The sequence below is a fragment of the Gobio gobio genome (genome assembly GCF_949357685.1).
Source record: "Gobio gobio genome assembly, chromosome: 20".
NCBI lineage: Eukaryota > Metazoa > Chordata > Actinopteri > Cypriniformes > Gobionidae > Gobio > Gobio gobio.
This window is the reverse complement of record NC_137113.1, coordinates 40,368,995-40,378,087: the sequence shown is the minus strand read 5'-3', so window position 1 is coordinate 40,378,087 and position 9,093 is coordinate 40,368,995. Positions and strand designations below refer to the sequence as shown.

Genomic DNA, 9,093 nt, shown 5'->3' with positions numbered 1-9,093 from the left:
CGCTGAATTGACTCACTGATTCATAACGCTTCGAAGCTTCATGATGCATTGTTTTGAAATCGGTCATCACAATATAAGTCGTTATTTAGGGTTTTTTTGTGCACAAAAACTATTCTCGCCAATTCATAAAGTTATTGTAGAACCACTGTAGTGAGATGGACTTTGTAACAACGTCTTTAGTACCTTTTATGGGTCTTGAGAGTGTAAAGTGCATTGTGCCAATGGAGGCCTTTCTGAGCCCTCGGATTTCAACTAAAATATCTTCATTTGTGTTCCGAAGATAAACGGAGGTCTTACGGGTGTCGAACGACATGAGGGTAAGTAATTAATGACAGAATTTTCATTTTTGGGTGAACTAACCCTTTAAGTGTTGATTTTATGATGTGTTTAAAGTATTTGATACCATTTTGGAATATTTCAGACTGAAGTGGGCGGTGTTTGGCATTTGGTGCGAGTTGGTGTGTGGGAGTTGAATTTTGCAGACTGGACTTTAGATTGCAGACCTCAGGTTTTCATGCTAGCATTGACTCATAATTGTTCGGGCCAGTGTGTGAGACCTCCAACTCGAGGATCAAGTGTCAATTAAAGAGACTTTGTCAACAGCAGGCACCACTAATCTGAAGGTTATATCCAAAGGCATGAACGTTTTGCAATCAAATGAAGGGTAAATCTAGCTTGAAGCTCTGCTACGGGTAATGCTCTGGAGGTGTCAGCGAGGGCAGGCCAACTGGAACTGAAGGAATATGGCTTGTTTTAGTATTCACAAAGATCCCCCATTTTTTGTGAATTATGTTCTTCATTGTGCTTGTATACAGAGATGATGCCAGTTTATGTTTAAAACCTTGAAACCAGACTAAAACCTCTTTGACCTCTACTACATTATGTGGCTCAAACTGTTATACAAAAATTTATTCAGATAATGTCTGACTGTGTCCAACTATGAGCCTGAATTGTTAAAGCACCAGTAAAAAGTTTTTATTTTTTATTTTTTTAAGAAAGACATTTTTCAGTGCTGGAAGAACAAGATTTTATTGCCACATTTTATATGAAGCTTGCAGCTGATTATATAGTTGCATTATTCATACTAATGTCATAATGATCACAGGCCAGGCTTTTATAAATTTGATTTAATTTAGCCACTTAAACTCTGTGGACCCGGTACAGGGTCCGGAATGACATCATCAAGTATATACTTTCAATTTTAAATGTCTGTGGAGGAGCTCTGACCTCATATGTGGTACCATTTGAAAGCTTAGAGTCTCTACCTTCAAATCCATTTAAATAAATCTTGCATACAACATGATCCAGACAAAATTCTTTTTTCAACTATTTTCTGGAATTTTGTGGAAACAGCCCAAACTGTCTGCAGGGTGCTAGAGCACACAGGGCCTGAGTTACACACTTTCAAAACTGAATTTATAAAAATAAAATCAAAAAGTGATTACCGCTTAGACAACATATACTTACATTTTTATCACTTTTAGCAGTGGTTTATGAAACTTCAAAAGGGTTTCCTGTAAAATGACACTAACATTTTGTATTTAGACCACTGTTTGTGTAGCCTAGAAATCTAGACGCACCCTAGCGGCAGAAAATGTATTTTGCCGCGAGTGTAGTCTAGCGACTCTCGGTAGACCTGAGAGCTGGAAAAACCAAACTCTGGTCAGGCCAATCACAGTGTGTGTAGAGTCAGTGGGCGGGCTTAACATGGGCGGGCACGTCATGGCAGAGTTGCGGAGGTTCTTCTTTGCTCTGGCTGGTTGTGGGGCTCATGGTGCCATCCAATTGCGTGCAGAGGGAATTTGAAAGACAACCGTTTATTCCACCCCTCTGATTGAGCCTTGCCAATGGTGAGTTTCCAGACCCAACATCTTGATGTGGGTCTGGCTTGTCATTCTACTGTTTGTGGGTATGGGAAGCTTTTCAATTTGGGTAGGCCAAATCCAGGCGGAAATTCCCAAAATGGTCCCAGATCTTAAAGGGTTAGTTCACCCAAAAATGAAAATTCTGTCATTAATTACTTACCCTCATGTCGTTCGACACCCGTAAGACCTCCGTTCATCTTCAGAACACAAATGAAGATATTTTAGTTGAAATCTGATAGCTCTGAAAGGCCTCCATTGGCACAATGCACTGTACACTCTCAAGACCCTTAAAAGGTACTAAATATGTCGTTACAAAGTCCATCTCACTACAGTGGTTCTATAATAACTTTATGAAGCGACCAGAATAGTTTTTGTGCGCAAAAAAACCCTAAATAACGACTTATATAGTGATGACGATTTCAAAACACGGCATCATGAAGCTTCGAAGCGTTATGAATCAGTGAGTCGAATCATGATGTCGTGTCAAACCGCCAAACACTGCATGAAAACACTGAAATCCGGCACTATCCGGGCATGGTATACTCCTGTGTAATTTGATGTTTACCGGATGTATGTGGGAAAAAGCGGATCAGAGTAACACGGAACAGTATATTTCCAGAAAAACCCGGAAACCTTACGTATGCGGACGTATACAGGAATCCGTGAAATTTCACGGACATATACAGCTGAAACACTGCTGGGTGTGCTAGGACTGAAGACTGTTAGGTGTGAAGAAGACCTTTCTTATGTTAATGACTGACACTTGTGCTGGCTGTTCTCAGAAGGAGGGGGGCAGGGGAGCACTTCAGGATTGAGAATTATCTCTGGTCTACTGTAGGCTACAGCAAACAAGCTTTTTACACAGAAAAAATAATTCTTAAGGCCCTGAAACACTAAACTGAACTAGCAATGACTAAAGCCGACTGTGGGGTTGGTTCACGTTGCCTGGGTCTGGGCCAAACCATCAGAATGGTGTGTCAGGGCCTTAAAACCACTGCATGAAAAGAGTCTCTAAATCAAATATTTTTTATAAAAACAGTACAAAATAAAAACCCTGTCTGAACATATACGTTCACAAAAAAATCTGAATATGTAATGAAATAAACAAAGAAATGTAATGGAATTAACAAAGGATAATTAACCAAACATTTTAGACTATCCCCAAACAATTTTTGCAAAGTTTTACAAATTGTAGGCAATAATAGAATTAAATAAAAAGGAGATGAAATGTGGAAAATGAAAAAGTTTGTTTTAAAAACACCAAAAACTGATATGCTCAAAATAAAAATATGGAATAAAAAAGAGCAGGGATTCACTTGCTCAAGAAACACAGAAACACAAGCAGATCTTTCAGCTCTGCAACTATTAACAAAAAGTGTCACTCCAAGATTCTTAACTTTAACACGCTGCAAAAGAGGGGCGTTTTGAGGTTTGAAATCCACCACTCACAATAGATGTAGGTGCAACCAATAAGGTTACCAATAAAAATAAGGCAACCAATAAAAATAATCCTAATTTTACAGAAAAAAACGTCAGTTTTTTACAGTATTTTCTTGTAATTTTGAATTATGTTTAAAACAATGTAAAATTACAAACAATATCTAAATAAACAACTTGACTGTTATTTTAAGGATTATATCATTAATGACAAATTACAGTAATTCTCATTTTTTTATACAGGAACATCACTGTATTATTTTTCTGTTTTCATAAATAACAAATTCATGCAAAATTACAAACAATATCTGTAAATTAACAACTGTAATACAATATTTAGCTCATTATATTAAAGGTTTATGTTTATGTCCATACTAACAATTTAACATTATTCTTTGTCATTTTAAAGTAAATCTTATTAGTTTTATATTTACACTGTAAGAATAAAAACCTAAAAAAAAAACGCAGCTACAGCTGCAAAACAAAAACCGTAAAATAAGTCAAATATCTTAAGACAAATAAAGTTAAAAAACTTCACAGAAATTTACATTAAACGTTTTAGAGAAAACACTATTAGTTTACAGATTTTTCCTTATTTAAATTAAGATATTTTACTTTAATTTTCTGTTTTACAGTGAAGGTGTATTTTTACATTCAAACTGGTTTTACATTCAATTCTGGATACAAATATAACAAAATATATAGCAAACTAAATATCAAACAATAATTGTTTTTAAAGAGTACAAATCTGCACTGCAAATCTGCACAGGTTGAAACTTCCAGGCCTCTGCCCACACCACAAAACAACATTTGACCAATTCATTAAATATAACAGCAAATAAAAATAAATATACACATTTTCTAACTGTTGTTTTAAACAAGTTTTTTTCTATATTTGCAAGGCTACTTGCTGTCTTTCCGTGTTCTTTTGAGCGTGATTGGTCAATCTGAACGTCATCCAGAAATCTGACCAATGACAGTGCGCGCCTTCAGTTTGAATTATACACCCGTTGCCGTTGGAGTTGCTCGTTGCTCGTGGCTCGCGGGGACGCGACGCGATCGCGCGGCTTCTAATCTTCAACAGGACGGCTTCTTCTGTCCATTAATGGCATTGCATGGATCATTTTAAACCTGTTAAAATCTTATTTTGGACGAATTTTGATTGTGGGATGTCGACTGAGAACGAAAAAACATGAATACGAACAGACTAAGTTTCCAATGGCGGACAGCAGACGGCAGAAGGTAACGTAAACCCCTTTATATTTTTTCTACTGCTTATCAAGATATATAACGTTAGTGCATTAAAGTCATATGCTAATCGTGATTAACTTAGATATTCTGTTTCTGTGTTTTGTTGTAATATTGTTAAGATAGGGCTGGGTGTTATGGCGATCTGATGATACTGACTATTGTTAGTGATTTTGCTGTAAACGTTAACATTACCGTTTTATATTGCGGAATGGGAATATAGCGTATATAACGCAGCACTGACTGTACTAAAACTTTTTGACATTTTGACAAGGAAACATGCATGAATGTAGAATAATGAACGGGACATGCATGTGTTAAAATAAGCCTCTCTCAGACAGCAGGCGATCCCGAAATCAATTATCTTTCTGTAAAATGCACACAATTATCTCAGAAACCTTGTCATGTGAGGTATTCACTTGATTTAAACAGTCAGTTATGTCTTAAGTACGTTAAACAGTTCAAGTTAACGTGGGGAAACCCGGATGCGTGTCATTCTGTGCATCCGTTCTTAAAGGGGCTGCAGCTTTGTCATCATTTTAATAAAACAAAAGAATAGAGAAGACCTTCTGCTTCTTTAAGAATCATGTGATATTAATTAATTGAATATCATACAGTGAAGACTTTTAAAGCAGTATTATTCTGTAGCATTTTAATAAAATATCCATCAAAATAAATATATTGTGATATCGTTATTGTAAAATATAATTTCTCATGTATGTATAATTATATGGTCATAATGCCCATCCCTACTGTCAGCTAGTTTTAAGATCAAGCTTGTCATAAAATGTAACAGAGCTTTGGAATGAATAATCTGAGATCATGTACACTTGTTCTGCAGAGAGGACAGGAAAACACCATACTTGGACTGAAGAATTATAGGCAAACCAGGATTTTGGATCTACTGTAAAGTTTTTGTATGGGCCTGGTGAGTATGTTTTGCAAGTCCATGTCCGTAAGTTGATAATTAATATTAATGTTTTATCAAACAAATTAATATTCATTTGTGTGTGTGCATGTTTCTTCCCCCCTCATGATCCAGAAGTTTTGGATCCATGATCCTGAAGAACTTTTACAGATGTTGACCCTGAATGTGTAAAAGGTAATCTTAAAAATGTTGTCATTATTTTAATGTTCTCTGTTTTTTTCTGTAATGTAGACGCATGCATTTTCTGTGAAGTTGCTTTGAAACAATATCAGGGTTTTTCCTACATTGAACATTTTTTGCCGGCCGCCAAAACAAATTTTTGTCCCGCCAAAGCCTTATTTGTTGAGTTATTGTGATTTATGAGTGATGTAGAACAGATGACTGCTGCACTTGAGTTAACTGAGTGACAGAGAGAACGACCAGTGAGCTCCTACCCCGCTCGCACGCTCTCTGTCTTCAAAATAAGCATTCTTAGCTTTCTAATGTTTCACATATTACGTTAATCAAAATCAAAAGGTCGGAAGACCGAATCCATGTTGCATGTGGCGCTATCAGACGTCTTCCTTTAATTACCGCTGGGTGTGAAATGCGCTCAAAAAACATTGACTGATTCTCTGACCAGCTGACATAAAGCATACTTTAAATAAACAGGAAACAAATCCTATCCGGTTATGAAGTGTTTTCTGTGTCTTGACAAATCTTTCGCGATTTTCTAAAGACGGGATTCACACACAACGCGTCTGCTAATGTCCGATTCGCCACCTAATGACTCCTTTGAACAGAATCATTTTAACGACTGGTTAGAATTTATCTGTCCAACACTGAACTCACGAATTAGTTTAATCATTTACTCAGAACAACACCTGAAATGAGAACACAAGTGTGCTTACCCACTTTAGCAAGAGTGGATGGTAAGAATTAGTTTTAATTATCAACAGTCTTTCAGCTTATTTATGTGGACAATGTGTAGTAAAATAAATAGCCTAAAATCATTTAGTTTAGACTGGAGTGAGGTGAACCCAGAACAAATTTGTTGTTAGCTAGCTGATTGTATATGGCAGAAAATTAGGCTATTTGTTCATTTTTTTTTAATACTATTTTTTTAATATTGATATGATTACCGAAACAATTATCAGTAAATAGTGTAAAAATGAGGAACAAAAACAAACATCAAGGTATCAAAATAAGATAAGCAAAAGTTACAAACTTTCTTTGAATTTATTTCAAATTTATTGTCAGTATTGCGCTTGCAGATCATGTGGGTAGGGTATTTTTTTTTTACCGTGCGTATGTGTGTGTGTATGGATGACCATGTCTGTCAGCCACCACCGAAGACCATTTTTGACCCAGGAAAAACCCTGAATATGTATTGTGAAAAGCGCTATACAAATACATTTTAATTGAATTGTTTTACTTACTTTTATTGGCATTAACTATATATTATTAATGTATTATTTGGCAGGTCTCAAGATGTATTTTATTTTGTGAGACTTTGCTGAGGAAGTATTCTTTGGCTCAGTCTGAAAAGGCCCAGAAAAGAAACACTATGAAGAACATCACACAGAACCGTCAGAGAAAGAGACGGGTAAGTTAAGAAACCGGTTAAGCTTTTTCCCTCCAGAATGTTACTATACTCCTCTCTGAGTTTTAGTGGTTAATTTACTGTCATGTTTTGCAGTTGCTGGAGACCAGGTCCAGGGTTGCACAAACCAACACAGAACCTGTGGAAGACCGCAACTATAGACAAGATGTCTGATGAAGATGCTGCTGTTGTTGATGGAAGGCTTGGTTAGGCTAGCTACTACAAACCAGACTAGACTGACCCACACTACATGTCACATCACCAGCCCATCATGCCAGTTTGAAAAAATGTTCAAAACTCAAACAACATTGTGTTAGAGTTGGTCACAATTATTTTATAATTATAATTTTAATATTCAATTGTTCCATTTTATATTTTCTTTATTCCTATGTTTATATACTTATACTTTTATTGGTTCCCATATATAGAACATTTACATATATTTTATATACACTTTTTAATTTATAGATTTCTTTGTCTCGTTTTATATTGTATACTTTGTATGTTTGTTCCTTTTTAGATGTCCATGTTGCTTTTGATCTCCACGTTTTGTATTGTTGTTCATCTTACGTCGCCTTCCTTTAGAAACATTTTGTTCACTTATCTTTTCCCCCATTCATTTTAATGTATGTTTATAATGCTCTTTGTTCTTTTTATTTGGTTATATTGTTTACTTGGAATATTTATATGTATTTTAATATATTTTATATATACTTTTTTTGTCTTATAAATGTATTGTTCTCATTTTATATTGTTTAATTTGTATATTTATTCTTTTCCTTTTTATGTTCACTGTGTATTTTATTCCTTTACATCTCTGTCTTTTAAATTCATTTTTTTCCCCTTTTTGTTTCTTTACCAATTCATTTTAACGTATATTTATGTTCTTTGGACTGTTTATATTTTTACATTTGTTCCTTTACATTTTCATCCCTTTTAAATACATTTAGTTAACTTGTTTTTGTTTCACCATTGTTTTAATGTTCTTTTATAATGCTGTTAAGAATGTGTTTTTTTTTTTATACCTTTTTAATAAATATTTCAGACTTTCTCAAATTGTTTTGTGTGTGTTTTTCTTTTGGGAGGGAGAGGGGATTATTTTTATATATATATATATATATATATATATATATATATATATATATTAATGAGCAAAATCTGCATAGCTGGCCTATAACCAATCAAGTCCCTATGCTACAAAACCTAGCCCACCCTTAGCCTTAGAAGTAACCAATAAAGTCACTTGACTGGGTTTTCAATGCGTCCTGTCATCCAATAGCAGTCTGGGTTTTGGGAGTGGTTTTAAAAAAAACAACCAATCCAGTTTGAGATGAAGGACCAATAGGGGGTGGAAGGCAAAGCTGTTTAGAGGTGTGAAAATGTCTCCTGGGAAAAACTTGATGGGATTATTTGCCATGGCAACAAATGGCTGTAGCATGGGAGTATACGGCCACAACATACATCCGATTTGGTACCATTTCGGATGAATACGGACATATACGGATCCATGGAATTTGACCCATCCGGCCAGTATACTCCTGGATTCTTCCGAATTTCAGCAGTGTATACAGGAGTATCCTGGTCCGGATACACCTTTTTTCATGCAGTGAAACTGCTGAAATTTGGCGATCCAAACTGCTGAATCGACTCACTGATTCATAACGATTCGAAGCTTCATGATGCCGTGTTTTGAAATTCTGACTGACTTTTCGAAATTTTGAAAATATTTAATTAATTTAATTTAATTTAATTTAATTTAATTTAATTTAATTTAATTTAATTTAATTTAATTTAATTTAATTTAATTTAATTTAATTTAATTTAATTTAATTTAATTTAATTTAATTTAATGTTAAATGGTTTCAAATGCATCAATCAGATTTGTAATATATTATTTTTTATTTTTGGCTCTTATTTCAGACTTATGCATTTATGAATAATCTTATCTTTTGGTTTGCAAGTTCCAACTGAGCAGAAAAAAATGTGACCTGTCAAAACAATCATTTGCAAAGTATTAAATTCACTAGATTATC

At 34.8% G+C, this 9,093-nt stretch overlaps 1 long non-coding RNA gene across 2 annotated transcripts; it reads left to right on the top strand.

The window, feature by feature from the left end:
- The first annotated feature begins 5,389 nt into the window (after positions 1–5,389).
- LOC307143853 lies at positions 5,390–7,223 on the top strand. 2 transcript variants are annotated; one of them, XR_013818633.1, is made up of 4 exons: positions 5,390–5,478; positions 5,593–5,652; positions 6,941–7,063; positions 7,157–7,223. It is a non-coding gene; the product is annotated as an uncharacterized lncRNA (long non-coding RNA). The 2 variants fall into 2 exon arrangements; XR_013818634.1 differs by having other exon boundaries at positions 5,405–5,652.
- Positions 7,224–9,093: the final 1,870 nt, after the last annotated feature.